The following is a 26,335-nucleotide window of genomic DNA, read 5'->3' on the forward strand; positions in this document are numbered from 1 at the left end:
TATTACATTTTTGTTATCTTTCTTAATTTTCTCAAAAAGAAATAGTCTATTTCATTTCTAAAGTAAAATAATTTAGTGCATTTTAAAGACTGCATCCTAAGCTTTAAAAAAGCACTTCTAAAACTGTAATAGATCTGTTCAAACTTGAGTAATACCGTCTTAAAATGGTGGTAATTCTATAAAACTACGAAGATTTCAAAAATTACATTTTTTAAGATGTCATATCATTTGAATTAAATTTTTGATATTTTTTTGAATGAAACATCATTTAGTACGATGCTTGAAAGGTAGGTTGTGCAAAATTAAGGGTTTTATAAGAAAAATTATATTAGTTACACATTTTTAAATCATTTTTAAACAAAATTCATGTAAGGCTCACTTTCCGCCCCCACCGTACGTATGCCCATATATTTTATTTTTTTTATTATAACCATAAGATACCTTAACTATTCTTCTTTTGGGTTCAATTTGTAAAATTTCATTTGAAAAATTAGTTAAAGAATTACATTAAAATAACTCAACCATGCACTTCGCCGTACGCTAGTTTACAGTGCGCCAATGTTTGTGAGAAGGGTGACTTTATCGTTATAAATAAAAAAATATAGAAGATACAGATTTAACTTTAGAAAATTCTTTATATAAGGTTTTTCTTGAAAAATTTTCTGGATTTTTCAGTGGTCAAGTCAGTTTTGTTCTAAAATTTATATTTTCGGAGTTATTTAAAAAACATCAAACTTCGTAGTTCATTTGTTTAATAAAAAATTAAGCACCCACTTCTCGAGTAGAACTTTTTGATATGTTGTTTATTAAACATTTCTTAATGAAATTAAGTAACATTTACACGTATCCAATAACTGGCGCCAGTCTCACTGTAATGCGAGTGCTTGACTAAGACAGCGCTGGATAGGTTCGTTTACACTTATCCAGTAACTGGCGATAATCTCACTGGCACTCTTATTAAAAATCCTAATACGGCCACTGAAACCACAAGTACAACAGCGCCAGCGACTGGAACGCTGTGTTTACACGTGTCTACAACCACTGGCACGGGCTTAGAGGGGACGCGGACGAGTGCCACTGGCACGAAAAATAGACCAGCCTTCTATTCGAGACAGCGCTGGCAGACAGCGCTGGACTGGAACAAAAAAGCGTTTACATGATGCCAGGCACTGTCGTTCCAGTGCGACTGGCGCCTGTTACTGGATACATGTAAACGCGCCTTTCTATTCGAGACAGCGCTGACAGACAGCGCTGGACTGGAGCAAAAAAGCGTTTACATGATGCCACTACCATGCCAGCACTGTCGTTCCAGTGCGACTGGCGCCAGTTACTGGATACATGTAAACCTGCCTTTGTACAAAAAGTTCTATCTTGTTCGATTTATGCACCTATATGCATCTATATGCACTCCCCTAAAGGTGATTTTGAAATTCAGTAGATGTGTATTAACTAATGAGGCCCAATTTCTGATGGATGTTGTATAAGAAATTATGTTATTAAGCAATTCACAGGTTTAGCCGACGTAAATATATTAGGAAAAAAAATAGTGATTCATTTTAATCTAAACTGTTCCGTTTATGTGCGGTACGGTATCTTTGTCAATAAACAAATATATTCATCTATGTACTTTACAGCATAGATTAATCGGCAAAGTTTACTTAGACTTTCCAAAGAGCTGATATTTACTTTAAGCATTAAGTTATTACCACACTACAGGAGAATGATTACACACTTTTTAAATATTAACTTTACGGTAATTGTAAACAAAGTTATGATCAGTAACACTATGAACTGTAAGCAATTACTAAAAGAGCAATTTGGATGATTGGGGGATTTGAAATGTTAAATAAACTTATTTAACTCAAAATTGCTGTTTAGTCTGACCAAAAACAGTAACGAAATGCAAAAATTTTAGGCGTCCTGCAAACCTTTTTAGAAAATCTTTGCGTTATGTGTATTCCGTTCGTAATGGTAGGAGAGCCCAAGCGGGGATTTTTGTAGTTACTCGAGCGCGTCACAATATTACATGGGGAGAAAACTTGTACCCTGAAAATGTACCTCTACCTTGGCTCTTAATGCAGGGGAGTTCGATAAGGGGGGGCCGAAAAAAAATATATCCTTAGAAAAACTCGAAATCGTCAGATTAAGATAAGGTAAGTTAATGGGGTGGGTACGAACTTTCAGCTTCAATTTTATTTGAATGGGATTCAGTTTTTTCGAATCCTGAGAAAACTAATAAGTATTTTTGAAAAATTTAAACGCAGAATGAAAGATTACGTTATTATTGAGGGCCGAAAGTCCCTGAAAACTTCTATAATGTTTATTTTAATAAGTTAAAGGGGTGAAAAACTAAGAGAAAATTTAGTGTGATGTTTAATTTCAAATATCTCATTCAAAAGAAACTTCTTGTTCATTTTAAGGGACTTTCGGCCCTCGGTAATAAAATAATCTTGCATTCTGCGTTTAAATTTTTCAAAAATACTTATTAGTTTTCTAAGGATTCGAAAAAAATGATTACATTTAAAATACATTGAAAATTTTGACAGGCGTCAAAATTTTGCATTTTGTTCCTTTCCCCTGAAGGACATGCAAAACAGTGTATATTTCAAAAACTAAATGATTTGAGCTGGGCGTAAGGAAATAGGTAAGTCCCAAAATTTCACAAGAAAAAAGCGAATATTTCGCGAAATTAATCACAAATCGAAAAACTAAAAAATACGTGCCCAATATTTTTTACAAGTCTATCGAATGATACCAAACACGACTTCTCACGGAGAGGGGTGGGGGTAAATTTAAAATTTTAAATAGGAATCCCATGATATTTCGCGAAATGAACATCAGATCGAAAAACTGAATAATACACTTCTTATTCAATATTTTTGAAAAATTTATCGAATAGCACCAAACACGACCCCCTACAGAGGTGGGGTGGAGGGTTACTTTAAAACCTTAAACGGGAGCCCATTTTTTACGGCAGATTTGGATTCCTTACGTAAAAATAAGTAACTTTTATTCGAGACATTTTTTCGAATTATGGATAGATGGCGCTATAATCTTAAAAAACGATTGTTGGGAATGGAAAATTAAATTAAAAATGGAAAGTCCCCACTAAAATGGAAAACTTTACTTAACTTTATTTGGTTTTAGGACCTACTCTTCACAACCCAATAAGTCGACATAACGCTCGAGTTACTGCACATTTAGCATACTTTGTTCCCCTACCATAACATTATCAATAAAATAAAGATAGATTTTTATAAATAAGTACTTGCCTTAAGGGGCTATCCTAGTGTAAAATTACGAAATTCATATACTTTTTTGGGAATTTCTAAAATAAAAAATACTGTACCAATTGTATTAAAAACCTGCACGAGCATTTATTATAAAACGAGGTACATGTAGAACAATTTTCTTACAAAAATATTGAAAATTAAAGTATTTATGCGCCATTTACTGGCACCGTGAAAATAAAAACATAGCTTCACTTCTGCAGTGATTGCCACTAATATTGATCCCGAAACATAAAATTTCAAAGTTATTATTGAAGTATAAGTTATTTTCTATATCATTAATTAGGGGTTTTTTAATCGGATAAAAAACGTCAATTTGGCGGTTTTTGAAAATGAAAATATTTTAGCTAATTTAAAAAAAAATTTCAACACTTCCACATTTTTCCAAATTTTAATATTTTTTAAAAATCCTAGTTGATGGTTAAGGAAATAACTTATATTTCAAGAATTACTTTGAAATTTTATGTTTCAGGATCTCTACTAGTTCCAATCACTGCAGCAGTGGAGCTGTTTTTATTTTCACGGTGCCAGTAGATGGCGCATAAATGGTTTAATTTTAAATATTTTTTTATGAAAATTGTTTTACATATATGTACTTCGTTTTATTACAGTACAGTACTTATTATTTGAGATATTCCCAAAAAAAAGTATGTACATATATGAATTTCGCACTGTTACACTAGGATAGCCCTTTAAGATATCAAATTTTTGCACTAAAAAAGTTCTAGAAAAGAGACGACGAATATAAAATAAAACTGTTCACTTTATTAACTGAATTGCCACATTCGTGTCGCAATGGACCACCTAGTCTGGAATCTGACATAAGTTGTGGACAATTCGATGTAATATAAGGTTCGAATTATTTTCTAATGACCTGTGTCCTTTTCTTCTCGATCGACGATGATGAATATTTGTTTGAAGTCTTGGAGTAAAAAATATGGTTTTATTGACAGCAACTCAATTATTACACTACAGGTGTTGATTAGGTAATATTTTATAATAGACTGCCCTTGATGACATAGAGTCAGCTCTATAATATGAGACATCACTTATGCATTTAGACATTCCCTTAAATCATTTTGTCAGTGCTTCTCGGAACCTATTTAAATGTCCGTTTATTATATCTTCTGTAGAATTAATCGAAGCTACTGTTTCAATATTCACCGAGATATTCTATTTGTTAATAAACCAAAAAATTTTTAATAATTTTAAAATATTCCTGAGCCCGCTTAAATAGTCTAATTTTAATTATTACTCTGGGCTAATTAGCAAAATACAAGGAAAAGTTATTTACCAGCAATTTTATTGCTGGAATCGAATCTTATTATTGTATGTATTAGTAATATAGATATGCAAAGTCCGCAGATAGTGTGCTACTTTTTTATAAACAAAATGGCGCCCTAAAATCGTGTTTTTTTCAATTTTTGCTCTATAACTCCAAAGATTTTAACTTTAGACCAAAAACACTCAAATAAAAATTCACCGCAATTCAATTCTGCATAGAGACGTGTTTTTTCCGATTTACTTCGACGAAAACTTTCCCCAAAAAAGCGGGTTTTTCCAACAAAATCTTTAATTTTCAACTAAACTTTTAGATAAGTAGTTGTTAATAAATAATAACTTGGTAACGTAAAATCCCTTTCCGTATGTATTATAATTCCAGAAGCCTATGGAAATTGAATGAACAGTTTAGCAACAATTAAAATGTTAATTAAAAATTTACGGTCGCTATAATAACGACAATAATTCTGATGCATAAGAATAGCTATGATTTTTTCATAGAAAGACACTATACCTATCTAATGTACTTTACAGAATTGAAATCGGACTATTTAAGCTGCCTCAGGAATATTTTAAAATTATAAACAATTTTTTGGTTTATAAACAAATAGAATATCTCGGGAAATATTAAACTAACTTAAATTGTGAAAACGGTATTCGAAAGACAGCGGCAGGACGCTTCTTTTAAAGGAAAAAACGTTTAATTATGACGAGTGGTTCCTGAGATACAACCGGTCAAAATTAACCGGAATTTACGGCAAAGATATACAACAATAGGATCATAATTTTCAAACCATCACCTTTTTGTTTTTGTCCTCTTTCTCCACAGTAATTTTCGTATCTTTAAAATCCTCATAACATAAATTATTATAATAAAAACTATTGATAATACGTGTGAAAATTGCCAAAAATAGCAAAATTCCAATCAAAAATTAGGTTTGGAGCAATTTCCTTCATTCTTTTTTTGTTTCCTAATAACTCGAGTAGAGCCATCGAACTAACGCATTATTAAATGCCAAACTTGCTTTTGTTTTGTTATAATAGATTAATTTATTTATAAGAACAGAAAATTACATATTTTTTCCAGTTGTAGGCTTATTTTTAGATAAACTTACTACAAGTGTACCTTTTAAAGGTAAAAACATAAATATTCTCATTTGAAAGCTGTATAATTATTTAAACAATTTTTATTTAAGCAAATTAAAATATTGTGTTTTAATAAATAAATAAATTTATTATAACAAAACAAAAGCAAGTTTGACATTTAATAATGCGTTAGTTCGATGGCTCTACTCGAGTTACTTGGGAACAAAAAAATAATGAAGGAAATTGCTCCATGGGAATCCGAGAAAATGCATTTTTTTAACGTATACCGATTTTGAACTTTGAGGGTTACATTATCTCCAACCTAATTTTTGTTTGGATTTTTGCTATTTTTGGCAATTTTCACACGTATTATCGATAGTTTTTATTATAATAATATATGTTATGAGAATTTTAAAGAAATGAAAATTGGTGTGAAGAAAGAGAACAAATATAAAAAGGTGATGGTTTGAAAATTATGATCCTATTGTTTATATCTTTGCCGTAAATTTCGGTCAATTTTGACCGGTTGTATCTCAGGAACCGCTCGTCACAATTAAACGTTTTTTCTTTTAATAGAAGCGTCCTGCCGCTGTCTTTCGAATACCGTTTTCACAATTTAATTTAGTTTAACATTTCTCGAGATATGCTATTTGTTTATAAGCCAAAAAACTGTTAATAATTTTAAAATATTCCTGAGGCCGCTTAAATAGTCCAATTTCAATTCTGTAAATTACATTAGATAGGTATAGTGTCTTTTTATGAAAAAAAGTTATTCTTATGCATCATAATTATTGTCGTTATTATAGCGACCGTAAATTTTTAATTAACATTTCAATTGTTGCTAAACTGTTCATTCAATTTCCATAGGCTTCTGGAGTTATAATATATACGGAAAGGGCTTTTACGTCACCAAGTTATTTAATTATTTATTAACAACTACTTATCTAAAAGTTTAGTTGAAAATTAACGATTTTGTTGGAAAACCCGCTTTTTCCGTGGAAAGTTTTCGTAGAAGTAAATCGGAAAAAACACGTCTCTATGCAGAATTTAATTGCGGTGAATTTTTATTTGAGTGTTTTTGGTCTAAAGTTAAAATCTTTGGAGTTATAGAGCAAATATTGAAAAAACACGATTTTCGGGCGCCATTTTGTTTATAAAAAAAGTAGCACACTATCTGCGGACTTTACATATCTATATTATTAATATATACAATCATAAGGTTCGATTCCAGCAATAAAATTGCTGGTAAATAACTTTTCCCAAAAATGGCCTATTCTCCGATAATCAGCCCAGACTATATGTAAAGTGCATTAGATAGGTACAGTGCCTTTTAATACAAAAATCAGAGTTGTTATTCTTATGTATCATAATTATTGTGGTTATTATAGCGACCGTAAATTTTTAATTAACAATTCAATTGTTGCTAAACTGTTCATTCAATTTCCATAAGCTTCTGGAATTGTAATCTATACGAAAAGGGCTTTTATATTACCAAGTTATTTAATTATTAATAAACAATTACTTATCTAAAATTTTAGTTGAAAATTAAAGATTTTCTTGGAAAAACCCGCATTTTCCGGGAAAAATTTTCGTCGAAGTAAATCGGGAGAAACACGTCTCGATGCAAAATTTAATTACGGTGAATTTTTATTTGAATGTTTTTGGTGTAAAGTTAAAATCTTTGGAGTTATAGAGCAAAAATTGAAAAAAAACATGATTATAGGGCGCCATTTTGTTTATAAAAAAAGTAGCGCACTATCTGCGGACTTTGCATACCTATATTATAAATATGTACAATCATAAAATTCGATTCCAGCAATAAAATTGCTGGTAAATAACTTTTCCCAAAAATGGCCTATTCTCCGATAATCTGCCCAGACTATTAGTAGTTGTTGTGGAAAACCATTTCCTGAAGTTCTTTAACCATGATATTCTCCTTCTCCCAATTCCTCGCTTTCCGAACACTTCTCTTTGAAGGATTACCTTCAGTAATCTGTATTTAGTGCCGTTTTTCATTATGTGTCCGAGATATTCTAGCTCTCTCCTTTTAATCGTATACATCACCTCTCTTTAGCATGGGTCGCGGACGTTTTCCCAACTGTCATCAATACGACTAACTTCACGCGTAACTTTGATACGAGAATTATAAAAAAAGATATGCATTGAAATCCAGATCCCGTAATTCGTTAAGCGTGATAAAGTGAGTACAAAGACATACTTACATATTTCTTTCTTTGTAATTACAGCTTTAATTTACCGTACACTTCTCGTAGACTCTGCCGATAAGGTAGAGTCGAGTTGGGGAAAAGTCCGCACCCCCTTTAGCATATACATCCCATTCTTTAGCAATGAATAAAAGATGATAACAAAGGTGTTTTGTGAAATACGTTGTAAATGTGATAACTTATTTGGTTAAAACCGTAAGACATATTATTATTATGCCGTTATCTTTGGAATAATTGAACATAAATTTTATATTTAAATATCACAATGAATTTGAAAGAATCCGCATATTATACGTTCAACACAAGATGAACATGGAGTAAAAAGGAACGATTCGTCGATGGTTTTCAAAATTTATATTTTTTACTGAAATGAACGAATTGAAATACATTTTGTTATTAGATAATTTTACATATTACCCGTTGTGATGAAATGTTTAGTACTACTATTAATTAAGATATAATAACATTTGTTAATGTTAATTGCGTTTAAGTAATGTCACTTTTGGTTTACAGCTAATTTCATTTGGTGAAATGAATTATCCAAATATTTTCAAATAACTAAACTCGACCAGAAGGTCACCTCAAACATACTAGTAATACTTATTATTGACCTAATATCTTATATTTTATAACATAAAATTAAAACATTTTCCCTATAACCCTGGAAGATTAAATTATAGAAGTAATATTTTGCCTAACCTTACAAGATACATAAAAAAAAATTTGCAGTAACTATTTGGTTGATAACATTTAACTTCTTAATTGTAATAGACCTACTCAATTAATAAAGACTATACATAGTAAAAGGTATTAGGGTACAATAAATCTCGTGGATATATTAGATCATAGTGGGCTAGGGCTAGACCAAAATAAATCACACTGTCATTTAGTCCAACTATGTCTTTATTACTTAAGTGCTGCTGCTTTTAGAACACTATCAAAATAACTACTCTTGTGAAATTATCTAACTGTGATAAAATGCCTTTTAAAAACCCAGGAAAATATTAACCAACGCTGCAAAGACGTAAAATATTTACTTTACCAACAGAATTGCTTCTAAATATTTTTTTTAATAAATACTTTCGAATTTTCTTTCACACTATTTTTACTTATAACTTTTTAACTGAAAACTGACGAGTACAGACCGAAATGAAGAAAATAGAAGAGATAGTAAAGGGAATACATATGATAGGAGCCCTGAATTTGGTACTGAGGCAAAAAATATATGAAACGAATTTACAACACAACATTCAAACCAGTGTAAACTTACGGAGCTTAAGTCTCGCAGTTAACCAAAAAGTACGAAGATAACCTGTACCTTGGAAGAAGAAGGACCAAAGTCCAATTTCTTACTTTTGAGTAATTCCAGAGAACAATAACCACATGTGGTTATTATTCTCTGGTAATTCTACTTATTAAGTTTCTCGCTCTTAAAATTCGTTCTCTTCCTTAAAGTATTTTATATACAGGTTTTATTTTATTGCAGCTGTATTTGTATCACAAGGACCATTAGTGGTATGATTTTTTTTTTTTTCAAAATTTAGTAGAAATGTTATTTTAGGTGGATATTGGCCTTTTTCAATTTACCGTATAATAATTTGGTTTGGACTATGGCCCTTTTATTATGCATCTGTGCTCTCTTGACTTTACATAGTTAATGAAATCCTAATTTCGATTACTAATAAAATTTATTCAGAAAGTTCTATGTTTACAAAGTATGGGTATTATTAATAAAAATAATAATAAAAAATAATGATAAAGAACAAAACACTATTATTTTTAGCCGTCAAAATAAGAAAAATCATCTTCTTGTGCTGAAAAATCATCATCCAAGTTTCCTTCAGAATAGCTAATTTCTTCATAAAATCGTCTATTGTATTGACTGATGTAGGGCAATAGTTCCTTACTAGGCTTTCACTTTAGGTTCAGGTAATGGTAGAGGTACGGTATTAATGGGCGCCAATAAAAAAAATCTATTTTGCTTTCTCATTTTCGAAGTGATCCTCTCCTAAGATAAACTTTTTTGAATTTCGTGGCATCGAAGTTCGTACCTTATAGAAAAAAACAAATGCCTCTTTGGTGAATTTTAGCCACTTGATTTGAAACTATGGTATTAATTCACCTTCTTCGTTCTTTTTCCTGTGAAAAAGCTTGTTAGTCAATAACTCGCCAAAATTTAGAAAATCAGTGTGGTTTATTTCGAGGACATTTAAAGAAAATTTTCTCTGTACACTCCTAATGAAGTTGCACCAGTCATGTGGTACCTCAATGTCCATTGTGGTTTTTTTTCTCTCATTTGAGGCATGAATTGTATTTGCTTCCATGTGTATGTGCCAAGATTCCATAAACTTATAATTAATTTCAGTTACGGAACCTTTTTCTTGCATAAAAGTACAAAATATTGTTATTAAATAGATGTTTTTATTTTGTCCTGAGCACGAGCCGCTGTAAAAATTTTGTTTTGTTATAGATTCTGGTAAAGACAACACAAATCTTCTAACACTTTTCCAATTAAAAAGAAGCTGTAACTGTTGCTCCATCCCTTTTGGAACTTTCTTGATCTGCTGCTTTCATTGAGTAAGCTTTTTCTGCGAGAAGCAAATGGTCCTCTTTTTGTTTTTCCAGCATCGCTCTTTCTTCCTGTTGTTGCTCATTAACCTTCTTTAGACTAGCTAAGGATTTAAGAGCTAAGTTAATCCTGTCACACTTAGAACATGTGTCGTTAGCAGGATGATGAAAGGACAGGTTATATTCTTCGTTAAATATAAATATGTCTTTACTGTCATTCCAGTTGTCCAGCAATGCTAACTCTTCATCTGACGAAAACGTCGCATCAGTTGGGTAATACCTTTCACAACAATAATTGCACTTAGGTTTGATTCTGTAATTTAATAAATTTTGCAGATGGTGTTATATCCATATAACTGTTATTTGTTTACATACCTTGGTTCTTTGTCATTTCAAGGTTTCAAGTATTATTCGAGTCCTGTCTGAATACATATTTAACGCAATTATTATAAACTGGAAACACAAAATAAAACACACAACAGAAGCAACCGATTTCCATAAAAGTAAGGTTATGCGACCGCGTGCGTAAACTGCACGCGTAGAAGGGCCAATCTCCACATTGGCTTAGCTTATCCTGCGTATTGAAAGGGCCAAAGTGACACATTGGCCTTTATAAAATTCAGCTAGTTGGCACATTGGCCGTTAAAACAGATGATTATTTTTTAAATGATCAATTTTAGGAGATTGGCCCTTATTCTTCCAAGGTACAACTTACTAGCCGCTGAGATGGATTTTTGGAGAAGGTCAGCAAGAAGATCTAGACTAGAACTCATAAGAATAGACGGCATTAGACAACAAATGGAAACAGAAGGATAGACGACATCGAAAACAACAACTAGTATGGTACGGACACCTAAGACGAATGGAGGAAAGAAAATCCCAAACAGTGTTAGAATTGACCTCCACAGAAAACGAAAACGAGGAAGACCAGCAACTACATGGATAAAGGGCATCTCCAAAGCGATGTCGGAAATAAATTGACCCACACATTTTATGTTTGACGGAAACTTGTATCACTAGCGATTTTTCAGATTCAGAGCTACAGATCCCTGAATATGTAATGGCGCGTTGTGATTCTAGTAGTCGTCATACAGGAGGAGTTCTAATTTATACGAAAGAATACATAAAAGTCAATAATATCAAAACATTTATTATTGACAAGAGTTTGTGGGTTTTGTCTTTGGATGTTGTAATTAATGGATCATATTATGGAATAGTGGGTATTTATAGATCGCCAAGTGGTAGTATAAGTGAATTCATTGATGTATTTTTCAAGTGGATGGATGATTATTATGAATCACATAGTAGTTGTAGTATAGTCGTTGCTGGAGATTTCAACATACATTATGATAAAAATTGTCAGGGTAAAAGTAAATTGAAAGAATATATAGAAAACAATGGAATGCAGCAACTTGTAAATGAATATACAAGAATTTTTAAAGATTCAAAATCTATGATTGATCTTGTCATAAGTAATGACTATACGTTAACTGCTCATGTAGAAAAAAATTACATAATATCTGATCACTGTATTGTCCATGTGCTCAATAATAAAGTAACTAAAAATGAAGTCATTGAAACAAAACAAATTCGTTCTAAAATAATATATGATAATATGGTAAACATGTTGATTGAAAAAGATTGGGCATATTCTTCGGTAAACATCGATGAGGTTACTGATACTTTCATCAGTAATATCGTAGATGTTTTGGATAGAGTGTCACCAGTTAAAACTGTGGAAGTTAAGAACTTTGGTAATAAATGGTCTGACAACACTTGTAAATTGGCAGTTAAGAATAAAAATCTTGCTTATAAAAGATTTTTGTTTACAAACGATTGCGTAGATTGGAATAACTATAAAATTGAAAGAAATAACTGTGTTAGAATTTTGAAACAAGTTAAAATTAGATTTTATGAGTCAAATATTGATAGGAATAGGGGTAATTCTAAACAAATGTGGAAACATCTCAAACAGTTAGTAGGAACTAATAAAACTATATCACAATTTCAAAGTCTTGAACATGAAGGTGTAGCATATAGTGTAAATTTGGCAAACATATTAAATCAATATTATGTTGATAGTATTAAAGATATTATTGTAAGTTTTGAAAAAAATAGTGATATTAATTTAAATTTGCAGACAGTTGTTTCATCTGATGTAAATTTTGAAACCTTTGAGAGCATATCACTAAACCAACTATATGATATAATCAAAGTACAATATAAAAAAAATAGTACGGATGAAGTAGGTCTTGATATTATCAAAAATCTATTTCATGTGTTAGGTTATCCTTTATTAAATTTAATTAATATGAGTTTAGAGAAGGGCCTGGTGCCCAAGCAATTTAAAATATCAACTATAGTTCCTGTTCCAAAAGTTCCTAATACTAATAAACTTGATCAATTACGTCCAATAAATATGCTCCCATTTTATGAAAAAGTTTTAGAAATTGTGGTGTACAATCAGCTGATTAAATTTATTACTTCAAATAATATCCTGTATAATTACCAGTCTGGATTTAGAAATTCTCATTCATGCGAGACCGCATTACAGTTAGTTGTCTCAGATATGAAAAGTATTTTAGATACGACAGGGGTCGGTATATGCGCAGTTTTTATAGATCTCAAAAGAGCATTTGAAACAATAGATCGTCATATACTTCTTTTGAAATTAAAGAAATATGGTTTTAACGGGACAGTTTTTAATTGGCTGGAAAATTATCTGTCAAATAGGTACCAAAGGACTAAATTAAATAGTGAAATGTCAAATCCACAGTTAAATGATATTGGTGTGCCGCAAGGCAGTGTACTTGGACCTCTACTTTTCATATTATACATTAATGATCTGGGAAACGTATTAAGCAAATGTAAAATTCATCTTTTTGCTGATGACACATTAATATATTTTTATGGGGAAGATTTTGTTGATGTAGTGGACACGATGAATCGTGAATTGCATTTATTAACTGAAAGATTTAAGTTAAACAAATTGAAAGTCAATGAGTTAAAATCCAAATACATGTTTATTGGTAATAATACTCTTTTCGGGAAATTCTTAAGTTCGGATGTTCACATTAAATTAAATAATGAAAAAATTGAAATGGTTCAGGAAATAAAGTATTTGGGATTCATATTGGATAGGGAACTAACTTTTAGTAAACATGTTGATTACATTTGCAGAAAGATAGGGAAGAAAATAGGTTTTTTTCGAAGAGTATCACCATTTTTGACATTTCAAACTAAATTAACAATTTATAATTCGTTAATATTACCTCACTTTTTATATTGTTGTTCATTGATTTATACAGGATGTTCTAATTATGACAGGCTTCAAATTCTCCAAAATAAGGCTATGCGAGTGATATTGAGATGCAATCGATATACTCGAATTCAAGATATGCTGAAAACTTTAAATTGGTTAAAAGTTGAACATTTTATGTATGTCCAATCTATGACATTCTTATTTAAGATGGTAAACCATTTATTGCCTGAGTATTTGAACAGTCAGTTGGTCCCGATAGCAAATGTTCATGAGCATAGCACTAGAGCTGCAAATTCAATAAATTTTTATGTTAGAACAACCAACAAGTCCAGTTCAATGAAAAGCTTGTTTCATAAAGGAATTGTACAGTTCAATAATATACCTTATCACATTAAAAATAGCCATAATGCAACTATCTTTAAGAGATTATTAATCCATTATATTAAAACTAAGACCTAGAAACCAATTGGCAATGTTTGTTGTTCTTCCAGTGTTTTTATTTTTATTTTATTTTTTATTTTTTTATTTATATATTGAATGTTTCTGATTAATTTAATTTGACAATGCTTATTTCTTTATTTGTTTAGTCTCATGTTTTTAATTTTTGTAATACTTTATGATAATTATACAGCGCTCCTTGTCTTGACAATTCTTATGTAATTTGTTACAGGTGTGGAGTGCAATGTTTTTGTTTTGTGTATTATCTATTATGATAAATAAATAAATATCTATCTAAATTTAATAGAGGAAGATTGTCATAATAAAAAGAAGTGGTGATTGGGAACGGAAAGGCGTAGAACGGTATAAAACGAGTAAAACGGACAGTGCGTCAAATGTATAAGCAAGTATTGTGATACTATTAGGAATTTTGCAAAGTAGAATAGGGAAATTGCTGAATTTCTTTTAGCGCTTTTAATACATGTACAATGAGTTTTTTAACATTTTTTGTAAACATGTGGACGACGATCATGTATGTCGTTCTTCATATGCATCTATAGATGTATTTTGAAGATGCACAACTCGTTATTTTAAAAATGTCGTCTATAGACGTTGTGTCACATTACATAAATGGAAATTAGACGTCTATAGACGTTCCGTCAACGTGTTAATATATACATAGGTACATATAACTTTTTAACCCATCTACAACAAAATTTAAGATCTGTGGCCTGTGGCTATTTTAATGAGTCCGAAACCAAGCTTCTTTATACACAATCTGCACATATTTCCATAAAATACCCTTGAGTATTGAATATTATCTAGAGTATTCAAGAAAACGAATGTTATAATACTTAATCGATTTACTTATAATTTAGAATTTAGATTAAAATCACCTCTGACATTAAAAAGTACTCGTCTTTTATGCAACCCACTACAAAATAAAATACCTATATGCAGTGCTGTTTTTGTGACGGTACGCGCCGGTACGCCGCGCCGTACCGGCACCTCTTGGGACAGAAAACTAAAAAAACAACCAATAATAAACAAATTCCTGAATCTCTTCCTTGCTACCAAATAGCTTTAAAACGCCCTTATTGAGGCTAAATTTAAAAAGTTTTCCCGGAGGCAGACCCCCTTTATGAACCCTCCCCAGATCCCCCGAAACATTGCGTACCGGAACCTCTATTGTTAAAAAAAACAGCACTGCCTATATGTATGTTGATAAGTACCTGAAATCTAAACAGAGCAGATAAAAAGGCAAAAGCTCCCAAGAGAAAGATTTCTGGTACCCTAAAGGAAACATCCTAAACAGGGCCGGCGATATCGTGCCTGCAAGGGATTTTTCGCTGGTGCTATAATACTAATTAAAAAAAAACCGCCTATGCTAGTGTTGCAGGCAGGCGTCACCCTAGCGCTGTTACTGATCCTAAACACATCGCTTATTAAAACACCCTATATCATGATACACAAATCATTATAGTAAAACTATCTTAATATTATCTTTTTTGTAATAATATATTAGTACCTAATAAAAAATAGTTATAATGGTTTTAAAATGATAAAAATATTTAACTGTTTAACTTGTTAAAACGTTCAAGGGCAAAGAATTATGTATTTATCATACGAAACACGAATACATTTTCTAAATCCTTTTTGACATAATTTTAGTCAGCTTCTGATAAAATTAATGCCCCAATATTAATAACACACTTTGATGGTATTTGTTTCATCGTGATTATATACCTAGACATTATAAAAAATTAAGTGATAGCTATTAAGTGATATGAACTGCTGCCATTGTTTGTTTTCGACTGTTGGGATTTGCTCTGATACCGTTGAAATTGTTAACATTATAAAAGAGATAAATAATACTAAAAGTAAACGTAAACTTACAAAGATAAGTTTATGTTATGCGGATCAGTCCAACAGTCTCAGTGCAGTCGATGGTTCATTACATTTTTATCACTGTTCACAACGGCAACTTTAACAAATAATAACACACTTACTGAACGTCTTAACTACCTATTTCACTTTCTACTATCCCAGATAAGCCTAACCTGTGGGCGCGTTTAGCGACTTTGGAGAAGAGCGTAAACTTGCGTCACCGAAAATCGCGAACGGCGTGGAGTTATCGTCGTCTCGCGGCGATTACCACTGTCGAAGCTGGCGGTGGAAACAATCGAGTATATGGAACAGCCTGTTCTACGCTACAGGTGGTAAGGAGATACGAGTCGGGCTGGCATGCGCCAGCGCTGATGTCATCTCATCAACGAAGGATGGAGGATGGACCACCAAGGATCTAGGTATAAACGCATTGGAGAATAATGTGACGGGCCAATATAGAAAGCAAGTGACGCAGAAATTTAGAGATGTTTGTCATGTGAAAATTATTCCATTATAGGAAATTTTTTTCGAATATTTTCTACTAAAAAGATTTACTTTTTTATAAATTCTATACTTAATAATATTTTGTTCGCAAAAATCATTCGGTATCGAACATAAAAATAAAATATATTTAACAACTCAACAAGAACTTCGTTCGTTTTCGTTCTAAAAACATCGGTAAAGTTTGAAATGTGTAATATAACGATATAATTATTATTCATTGCATTGGTTCTCTTACAGTTTTTTGTGGATATTTAGATAAAAAGATAACGAGGAAGACATATAATTATGGTGAAATATTATTCTATGACCAATATGCTCACGGAATAACTCTGGAGTGTGTAACTGTATGTTTTAGTGATTATCCTATGAAAACCATTGCTTCCTAGGTTTAGATAATTATTGTGAATGATTTTTTTTTAAATCGCATGTTATTGTAAGCAATCTACAGCATTTTTAGATATATCCAGATATTTTTCATTGACATAAGTCTGAAGCATTTGATAACGTATAAATTTCTACAGAGCCTTATCGAGAGAAATCAGAAAACAGTGCCGCAAAGATAAAGCTGATTACATCTCTCAAATATGCAGAGAGGTAGAGGAACATGGCTATCGAAATGAACCGAGGGACTTATTCCAGAAGATCAAACTCCTTACCAGAGAATTTAAACCTCAAACGTGATCTGTAATAGATAAGGAAGGTAATTTAAAGACCGATACTGATGAAATATTGGAAACATAGCGAAACTACTGTGGCGAACTATATAAAAATAACGAGGTATCAGCAGAAAATCAGTGGCCTTGTGACTACCCTTTTTTTTTTTTTTTTTTTTTTTTTTGAGGAGGTGGTAAATATTCTAAATACCGTACCTAGCCGTGTCCACTTAAGGATGGCTAAGCGTGTGTAGGATTCAGAGAGGAAGAGTTTACCCCCATGCATTTCCCCCTAAGAAGTCCTGCCTACGGGCACCCTCTGGCTAACTGCCTACCAACTAAAGTCCACCCCCTTCTCCCCCGGTGCACACGGTACAAATTCCTTGGCGGATGTAACTTCGAGTGCAGCGGGGCAGTCTGTCAAGCCTAATACGGCTCAGATAACTTTCCAAAAAGATAAAAGAAAAAAGAAAAGAAAATAATGTATACAACAGGCAAATAATTATCTATATGATGTCATGCTTAAAATATACACATATTTACACATACAGACATTCAAACATACATAGTACACACAAACACATATACACATATATACTTCGTCCGTAGTTTAGTCCCATCAATCCAGTACAAGTCTATCCACCTTGATCCTCTCTCGCTCTCTCAAGCGTCTCCTTTTTCTTCATAATTCCGGTTATCAGATCGACCACCAAATTAAAGTTATCTTTGCTTTGCAAAGATTTTTCCATAACGTTATCAATGGAGATTTCTCCTAACCTTGTTTCTAGAATCAATCTCTCTCTTTCAAAGAGCCTGCAGACAAATATGCAGTGTTGAGCGTCGTCTCTGATGTTGCATTCTGAACATTGGTCATCTACTGTCTTCTTGATAACATACGTATACGATCTAAAGGAACCATGGCCGGTGAGGAACTGTGTAAAATAATAATTTAATCTTATATACTTACATGCAGACCAGGCCACCACATCTGGAATGAGCCTTTTGGTCCATTGAGCCTTTTCGATTTGTGCCTCCCATTCACCTTGCCATTCTTGGTACATCTGTCTTCTTACCTCAGACTTTATGTGGGGCAAGTGGCCGTAATCATTTACATATAATAGCATTCTTTCTTTGGCTAGGAGGTGAATGGGGAGAGTACCTGATATTGCCTGAAGGGCAATTGTCGAGGTAGTCCGGTACGCACTTGTTAGTCTCAAGAGGGGTTTTCTTTGTGATTTTTCCAGCATGTTTTTATACTTTGTTATTCTCAAAACTTCGTACCATATGGCGGCACCATACAGAAGAGTAGAATGCACTACCTGAAGGTACATTCTTCTTTTATGACTGCTTGCTCCGCCGATATTTGGCATGATCTTTGATAATGCAGTGGTCCTTCCTTCTGCTTTCTGGACTATTTTACTAAGATGTTTGGTATATCTAAGACCTGTATCCAGGTGTATGCCCAAGTATTTCGTACAATTTGTCGACTCTATTCTTGTACTACCTACCATGAAAGTTAGATTGGGTCGTTTTCTTGGGCCTTTTAAAATGACAATTTCTGTTTTATGTGTAGCCAATTCGAGATCTTGTTCCCTCATCCAGTCATATACAACTTTTATTCACTATATCTTCTAAGTCCCAGTTCGTTTCAGTCTGAATCAGTAGCGCTAGATCATCTGCATACGCAATAGCTTTGACTTTATTTCCATAGGTAATTTCCAGAACCCCGTTATACAGAACATTCCATAATGTTGGTCCCAGTACGGATCCTTGCGGTACTCCTGCTGTGGTTTGCAGGTCTTTAGGCTTCGCCACCTGGACATACCTTTCATTAAGGTAGTTCTTGATTATATTTACTAAATATTCTGACACTCTTGACTTTTCCAGAGCTTTGACGATGTGACCCCAATTGGCAGAATTAAATGCATTTTTCACATCGAACATCACGAGAACGGCCCATCTTTTCTTCGTCTCTTTGACCGTGTCAGTTATTGCCTTTACCGCATCTATTGTGGATCTGGATCTTCTAAATCCGTACTGTCTATCCGAGATACTTCTGTTTCTTTGCAGATCCTCCTCCAGACGATTCTTTATTAGATATTCATAGAATTTTCTCAAGCAATCCAACAGGCAGATTGGCCTGTATGAGTTGGCTATATCGGGGTCTTTCCCCGGTTTCAAAATAAGCGTTAGTCTGGCCTGTTTAATCTGGTCGGGGAACTCTTGCCTATGGAGGAGATTATTGAAAATCCTCCTGATTATTTCAGGATATTTTTCTATGATGATCTTAATCGCTTCTGGAGGTACACCATCTGGACCAGCTGCTTTACCTACTTTTATATTACTTGCTGCTACTGCTATTTCCTCCGCCGAGAAGTCGTCGGGTTGAACAGTAATGTTGACTTGGGCGAATGTTTGACGGGGCTTTGTGGGAAAAAGTATGTTCGCTATTTCATTCCTTTTTTGTGAGCAGAGGCTGTACGGGGTTTCTAACCTCAAAGTTTTTATTGTGATTCTGTATGCTTCTCCCCATACATCATTTTCTAGCGCTGTGCATAGATCTTGCCAACAATTTCGCTTAGCCCTTTTGATTTCTCTGCCCAGTTCTTTCTTAGAATAGAGATTTCTGAGATATAGCAGGCGATGATTGCCAAGTTATCTATTTTGATCATTACATGACCCTCCTTTTTTATGATTTTGCTGATGCACACGTTCTTGTTTACGGGGTATATGGCCACATCAACTTTCAGGTCGGCAATCCAGCCTTGGTTCTTAGTCATGTTTTTATTTGGCTCGGGGACAACCAGTAAATCAGCTCCAATTTCGAGGGCTTTAGTATAAATCATATGGTGTGCCATTTTGGCCCTCCCGATGTTCACCTGGAGTATTTTAAGTCTTTTTTTTCCTAGCGAAGCCATTGCAGATAATTACCCTTGTCTTAGTTTAAGGTTCAAGTTGAAGTTGTCGGTGGAGAGTATTGTCTTATACTAGACCGGCTATATCTGACAAGGGCGGTGCTACTTCCGCAGCATCACCCAGTTCTTGATTCTGGGTCGCGGTGTTTGTAAGGCTGGACGACGATGTGGAAGGTTCCATTTCCACGTCTACTCCGACATTGGGCATATCAGCGAGGGAGACGGTTTTCATATAATCAGTTACGGATATTTCAGATTTATTGCCCGGCATCGGGATATCTTGTTTTTTAAGTTTTGGCTTTTCGGCCTGTCTGGCCATCCTCAGGGCATCTCTGAATTTAGGACAGGCCATACTGCCACATCTGTGCGCCTCATCGCACAAGACGCATCTTGCCGCAGCCCAACAGGACTCTGTATCGTGCCCGGTTGCCCCGCAGCCATAGCAAGTACCGGTCCTATCGGGGCCGGCACACGCATCCCGAGCGTGGTCGAAGGCCCAGCATCTATTGCACCTGGGGACTCGGATACGTTTCTCAACCAGGCATCGGACGATGCCCACCTTTACTGTCTCTCTCTGGAGAATAGAATCGGCCGCCTGTTTGGTGAGGATGACTGTAGCCGCTAGGGTGTTACCCCTAAATGGCCTCATCTCTTTGATTCTATTCGGTTCTTGCCATCGACCAGTGTAAACCTCGAGTGCTTCTTTAAGCTCCTCTTTACTAGTGTCCTCCGTCATGCCTTTTACATGGCCGGTTACCGTCTTATTTTCTTCACCAAGCTGAAGGGTGCGTAACCCACTACCTTTGTTGGTCAGGGCGTCTCTAATCTGTTTTAGGGCGGCCTGGTCCTTATCCATTGTGATAAGGAGCTTACCGTCCTTGGTGCTACGCAGCGTCCTGATTGACTCTGTGGCTCCCGTGGTCTTAACTGCCGTTTTGACCGAGCTTAATAAATCTTTGTATGATGTGTGTTTTTTGGACACAATCATACCATATGTGGGGCGGTCCTTCCTCGTTGCAGTGGTATAGATGTTTATTGTGACCTTGGTATTTCGGAATATCACCTCACACATTTTCTGTAGCCCGACCACCGTAATAAAACTAAGGTGGTGCAGCGCAACTACCGCTTCCGGGCCAACTTCCTCTCGGATCTGTTCCAGGCGCTCCCAGAGAACCCGCTCGTCCAATGTAAGATTAACCCTTATAACCTTGCGTACCAATCCCGCCGATGCCTTAGACCTTACTGATGTTCTGCTCTCTAGGACATCAAAGTCGTTTTCGATATCTGCCAGCTCTGGGAATCTATCCCTATAGAGTCTTTGAATGCTCCCCTCCATTGTTGTATCCGTCGGTTCGACGAAGACAACCTTGTTATATTCATCAGTCGTAGTTACCGGATTTCCGACTACTATCTTGGTTCTCTGATATACGCTGTTTGCCCAATCTTGCTCTGTTACCCTCTTCCAATCATCAAAAGTGATGATTTCGTCAAGGGAACTTACAAACTGTTTGACGCCGAAACCGTGCCAAGGTTCTGTTTAAGTGCTAAACTCCCGAGTTGCAGGTCTGTCACTACAGGAGCAAACCGTCCTCTCGGGGGTAGTTTGTGTTACTGCGCACTTCATAAGCTGCGCGGTAGAGTCAGAATGTGGATCGGTTTGAACGTCCGCGTCTATCAGCATTATATCGGTTTCCTCAAACCGCCTTTTGTCTATCCATGTTTTTAGTGACTCATTTTTCATATTATTTGTGTTCTTCTGTAACGCGAGTACGGCTTCATTAATTGTTTTATGAGTGTTTGGCACCTCTGTAACTAACCTACAGAGGTCCCGAGTCAGTTTTTCCTGCATCATCAGGCATTCCGTAAATATAAAATATTCCGGACACTCCCTCTTCTTATATACCTTATCCTCAATATCCGAGGTACTAAACTTGCGTTTAGCCCCCATCAATTGCGAAGGCTCAAGTCTGTAACAAAAATCAGTGAGTGAGTTCAGTCTCGCTCTACCTGTTTTGCCTTGGTCTGCTCTTCCCGCTTTTCCGGGCGGGTCGCCCCCGGTTCTTTTACTTGTAGTAGATTTAGACATATCATCCCCACGAGCAGCTAGGGAAGTAGAAGTCGGCTACCGCAGGGCCCCGCATGCGGCAGTAAGGCTACGCACAATGGGGTGTCGCCAGCTCCCCAAGGGAACCGTTCAGGACCGCGTTTCGTGCGGCCATCCAGTCATCGGCACGGTGTCCCACACTTTGACTTCCGGATTTTTTACTGCTGGTTTACTCCATCAGATTTAGGACCAGGTTGTCTCCTGTGGGAGTAGGTGTCTAGGGACATACTGTGGGAGTGGAGGTTGGGGTGAGCAATATGGGAAGGGGTAGGGGGAATGGGTCATGCTGATTGTACTCGGAGTTTTTTGGGTAGAAAATGTCCTTTGATTTTTGTAGTAGACCAGTTGTGACTATGATTTGTGCCGTAGACACAGAAAATGGCAGTGAGGGCACGGAAGCCTTCAAATTTGTCAGGTTATGGTACAATCAGATGAAAAATAGAAGGCGTCGCAATTGGGGATGATTGCGGCGCCTTTTAGCGTCCGGTGGCGGAGTCCGGCGACCACCCGGTGTTTGGACTGTTCTTGGTTTGGACTGTTCTTGGTTTCAGTGGTCGTGTTCCCCTCACATTATTAGGGACCAAGACCACTTACTCGGCCCTCCCACCAACGTCGAGGTAAATTACAGTCCAGGGAGGGCTTGTGACTACCCTAGAGAACCTACTGTCTTACTCGCTGAAGTCAAAGATGCAATTAAATCACTAAAGGGAAATAAATCCCCAGGCATTGATTCAATACCATGTGAAATACTACAGTTACTAGGTGACAAAGGGTTACATATCATCCATTCTATCTGTGTCGCTGTTTGGAATTCAGGAAAATGGCCATCTGATTGGTGTACCTCAATTTATATCCCACTACACAAAAAAGGAACTACTACCAGATGTGAAAACTACCGCAGACTGTCACTAATAACACATGCGAGTAAAATATTGTTGCATATCATTAAAAACAGATTAAAAACCTATCTACGTTACCAAATACCTCAGGAACAAGCGAGGTTTGTAAAGGGTAAAGGTACAAGGGAACAAATCCTGAACCTGAGACAACAGACAACTCATTGAAAAGTCTAGAGAATTTCAAGTACCTATGATTATATGCTTCGTTGACTACCAAAAGGCATTTGATTGTGTAAGCTGGATAAATCTGTGGTCAATTTTAATAGAAATGGGCGCACCAATGTACCTGGTGACACTTATTAAAAATCTGTACCAGTCTAATATAGCGACAGTACGACTAGATCAGAAGTTCTCAAACAAATTCAAGACCGAGAGAGGTGTTAGACAAGGATGCGTGTTGTCTCCTGACTTATTTAACGTTTATGGTGAACATGTCATGAGGATGGTTTTAGAAGGATGGAGTGGACGGTGGAGTAACAGTAGCTGGTAGGAAAATCTCCAATTTAAGATTTACTGATGACACTACACTTATAGCAGCAAATGAGCGAGAAATGTTTAATCTTCTGCGAAGAGTTGAGTATGAAAGCAATAAACTTGGTCTGAAAATCAATAAAGCTAAGACAAAAATAATGGTGGTCGACAGATTCGACACAATTCAACTGACTAACATGTTACAGTAATACCAGATAGTAAACGCCTTTATCTATCTCGGGTCTAGTATAACTAACGATGGTAACTGTGAAGCAGAAGTTCGGAGACGTATTGGTATGGCAAAAAATGCGATGAGTCACCTAAATAAAGTTTGAACAGACAGATCAGCCGTGTGAAGTTGGCACCTCAAAATACGATTTTTTCAAAAAAAATTTTATTTTTTAATTGTCCATCAAATGTCCACTCTTGTCCAGCAAAAATTTTTTTTGTCCACCTTTTGTTTACGAGATACTAAAAAAACGTGAAATAAGGCCTAACACCCCGAAGTCAAAAACACGTCATAAAAACTGATACGTTTGATTGTCCAACTGTTGTCCACATTTGTCCAGGCATTTTTTTTAATTGTCCACCTTTTATTTATTTAAATGAGCAATAATTATCGTTTGTTAGTAAAAATGCCAAAAAAATGAAAATTTTTGGAAATTTTTTTTCACGTTTGTTTGTCCGTCGAATGTCCACCCTTGTCCAGCAAAAATTTTTTTTGTCCACCTTTTGTTTACGAGATACTAAAAAAACGTGAAATAAAGCCCAACACTCCGAAGTCAAAGAAACGTCGTAAAAACTGATACGCTTGATTGTCCAACTTTTGTCCACACTTCTCCAGGCATTTTTTTTAATTGTCCACCTTTTATTTATTTAAATTAGCAATAATTATCGTTTGTTAGTAAAAATGCCAAAAAATGAGAATTTTTGGAAATTTTTTTTAACGTTTGATTGTCCATCGAATGTCCACCCTTGTCCAGCAAAAAATTTTTTTTGTCCACCTTTTGTTTACGAGATACTAAAAAAACGTGAAATAAGGCCCAACACACCGAAGTAAAAAAAATGTAAAAACTGATACGTTTGTTTGTCCAACTGTAGTCCACACTTGTCCAGGCATTTTTTTATTGTCCACCTTTTATTTATTTAAATTAGCAATAATTATCGTTTGTTAGTAAAAATGACAAAAAATGAGTAAAAATGCCAAAAAAAATGAGAATTTTTGGAAATTTTTTTTCACGTTTGATTGTCTATCGAATGTCCACCCTTGTCCAGCAATAATTTTTTTTGTCCACCTTTTGTTTACGAGATACTAAAAAAACGCGAAATAAGGCCCAACACCCCGAAGTCAAACAAACGTCGTAAAAACTGATACGTTTGATTGTCCAACTCTTGTCCACACTTTTTCAGGCATTTTTTTAAATTGTTCACCTTTTGTTTATTTAAATTAGCAATAATTATCGTTTGTTAGTAAAAATCCCAAAAAAATGAAAATTTTTGGAAATTTTTTTTCACGTTTGATTGTCCGTCGAATGTCTACCCTTGTCCAAAAAAAAGTTTGTCCACCTTTTTTGAAAAAAAAAATTGAAAAAAATTTTTGGACAGGGAAGAAGTACAAGTTTCCGAATTCGAGAAAAAGTTGTCAGGACTAACAGCTTTGGATTGTCCAATAGTTTTCCATTCGTGTTCAGACATTTTCATTACTTGTGAAACATTGGTTCTTTCTCAGCAATATTTTTTAGTTTGGTAGCAACAATGGATCATGAATGCAAATTCCAAAAAATGATATTTTTATTCAACGCCGTGTAGGAAAGGTTACTTTTCCACACGCTCGAGCGATGCAATATTCGCATTTTCACACATTGTTGAATAAAATATCTTTCTTAACTAGTGTGGAACAGTTTTTTTAACTCATCTGATTACAATGCTCACCTTCGGCTCGCATTGCAACCCTCAGATTCGTTTAAAAAAACTTTTCCACACTAGTGAAGAAATATATTATTGTTTGTTTGATGTTTTTAACTTTTACTATTGCTTAGCAAGAAAATTTTCATTGTCCATTTTTAGCCTAAGAAATAATTAGAAAATGATACATATATTTGACCCATAATAAGGTCAAGCACCTGGACTTTGAAAAAAGGTCGTAAAAACTAATAGATTTGACTGTCCAACTGTCCAACAATTTTTTTGTTGATCGCAATTGGGATCATAGTGTAAAAGCTATGAACAGGCAACTTGCTCATCAGTTATAGTTATTTGAAAAAGTGTTCAATTCATTTTCTAAAATATATATACTTGAAAATATTCTATTTAATTATATTACATGTAAAATAGTTCACTTTTTTGTCCGCAGCGTGGACGAACTTGAGATTTTTAGCCTGTGTTCGAATAAATATCTCTTCGCATCATTTTTTTTATTATTTATTAAATTAACAATGCACCTAATCTTAAGACTAACCAGCATTTTACATTTAACTTAATCTACTACTGTACTCTCCTAGGTATTCCCAATGGTTCACCTTAGAATTTAATAATTATTGTTGCACACATCACTGTTGTGGCTAGGTTCACTGTCCGAATTTAAACTGACACTGACATTTTTATAGATTTATCACTATCACACAAGTTCAAAAGGTTTGGTGCGTTTGAGCCTTCGGACTAGGTTTTGATTATCTAAAAGTTCTAACACTTCCCTGTTTGTATGGTTGTGGAGTCGTTTTTCGTGACCCTTGGCAATCTTCTTTATTTCTTC

The 26,335-nt window shown here is 34.6% G+C and overlaps 1 protein-coding gene across 4 annotated transcripts in view; it reads right to left on the reverse strand.

Moving 5' to 3' along the window:
* The window catches only part of LOC114330194 (adenylate cyclase type 5), a 1,795,244-nt gene extending 1,778,902 nt beyond the window's left edge, over positions 1–16,342 (reverse strand). For 2 of the 4 annotated variants that reach the window (XM_050641848.1, XM_050641851.1), the window contains exon 1: positions 16,047–16,342. The gene's annotated coding sequence lies outside the window, so the exon portion shown is untranslated. The remainder of the gene's footprint in view (positions 1–16,046) is intronic. The other 2 variants (XM_050641852.1, XM_050641854.1) reach the window with 1 other exon arrangement.
* Between the last annotated feature and the right edge of the window lie 9,993 nt (positions 16,343–26,335).

The sequence above is a fragment of the Diabrotica virgifera genome, chromosome 1 (assembly GCF_917563875.1).
Source record: "Diabrotica virgifera virgifera chromosome 1, PGI_DIABVI_V3a".
NCBI lineage: Eukaryota > Metazoa > Arthropoda > Insecta > Coleoptera > Chrysomelidae > Diabrotica > Diabrotica virgifera.